Here is a 1,619-nt window from a genome sequence, read left to right on the forward strand (position 1 = left end):
AAAAAACTAGCCGGGCGACGTGGCGGGCGCCTGTAGTCCCAGCTACTCGGGAGGCTGAGGCAGGAGAATGGCGTAAGCCCAGGAGGCGGAGCTTGCAGTGAGCTGAGATCCGGCCACTTCACTCCAGCCTGGGCGACAGAGCAAGACTCCGTCTCAAAAAAAACAAAAACAAAAACAAAAACAGTGCTTTATTATGGGAGGTCAACTGATACTCTCATGAGCTCAAAAAGGCAGGATATGAAGTTCAACTAGGCTTCATGTAAATTAGAAAGCCAGGAATAAGGTTCTTTTTATTTTTTGAGACAGAGTCTCACTCTTGTTGCCTGGGTTGGAGTGCAGTGGTGCAATCTTGGCTCACTGCAACTTCCACCTCCTGGGTTCAAGCGATTCTCCTGCCTCAGCCTCCCAAGCAGCTGGGATTAGAGGCACCTGCCACCACGCCCAGCTAATTTTTTGTATCTTTAGTAGAGACAGGGTTTCCCCATGTTGGCCAGGCTGGTCTTGAACTCCTGACCTTAGGTGATCCGCCCGTCTCAGCCTCCCAAAGTACTGGAATTACAGGTGTGAGCCACCGTGCCCAGCAGGAATAACGCTGTTCTTGACAGCTCTCAGAGCCAACAAGATCTCTCTCATCTCTCTCTCTCTCTCTAGATAAGTCAGTTCCACTCTCTCTCTGTGGGTCTACTACTTCTGCCTCCTTGTCAGCTTCCTCAGGTCCCAAAATTGTGGCCCAGGTCCCAAGTCTACAGGCCCTTTTGCTCAGCTCCTCCTAAGTGAGCAGATCTTCCAGCGTCCCAATTCCAAAATCCTAATAGAGTCTGACTGGCCCAACGAATCTTTTTCTTGCTAGGTCACAAAGCACCCTGCAGTTAGTACCTTTTAAGTCACTCCAGTTATGGCAGGCAAACACAAGACCAACAGGGGCTGTAGTAGACTATTACATGGTTGGCCCCAATGGTCAACACCTCCCAATATTCACGGCTTTGTGCAGTCCCTTTCCATATTAATTCTGGGCTTAGCCATGTGACATGATTTGGGCACTGAGACATTAGCAAGCATGGTGTTTGTTGAGCACTTACATATTGAGGCATTCCACTCTTGGAAGCCAGCTACAGTGATTTAAAGGAAGTTGAGCTAGACTACTAAATTATGAGAAGTCATGTGGAGAGAGACTGTGGAGGATTACAGACCATCTTACATGTTCCAGTCCCATCCGAGTCCCCAGCTGAATGCAGTTGCATGGGAGACCTTAGCTACACCACATGGAGCAGAAGAACTGTCCAGATAAGCACAGTCAAGCCACAAAATCATGAGAGTGGCCGGGGGCAGTGGCTCATGCTTGTAATCCCAGGATTATAAGCTTTGGGAGGCTGAGGTGGGTGGATCACTTGAAGTCAGTAGTTCAAGACCAGACTGTCCAACATGGTGAAACCCTGTCTCTACCAAAAATACAAAAAAAGCCAGGCATGGTGGTGGGCACCAATAATCCCAACTACTCGGGAGGCTGAGGGAAGAGAATCTTTTGAACCCTGGAGACGGAGGTTGCAGTGACCAAGATTGCGCCACTGCACCCCAGCCTGGGCAACAGAGTGAGACTCCATCTCAAAAAAAAAAAAAAA

The 1,619-nt window shown here is 49.0% G+C and overlaps 1 protein-coding gene across 1 annotated transcript in view; it reads right to left on the reverse strand.

Annotated features, from left to right (window-relative positions):
* Positions 1–1,619, reverse strand: part of INHBC (inhibin, beta C) — a 21,969-nt gene that overhangs the window by 13,853 nt on the left and 6,497 nt on the right. The window lies entirely within an intron of this gene.

Source organism: Colobus angolensis, unplaced genomic scaffold (genome assembly GCF_000951035.1).
Source record: "Colobus angolensis palliatus isolate OR3802 unplaced genomic scaffold, Cang.pa_1.0 Scaffold67, whole genome shotgun sequence".
Lineage (NCBI taxonomy): Eukaryota > Metazoa > Chordata > Mammalia > Primates > Cercopithecidae > Colobus > Colobus angolensis.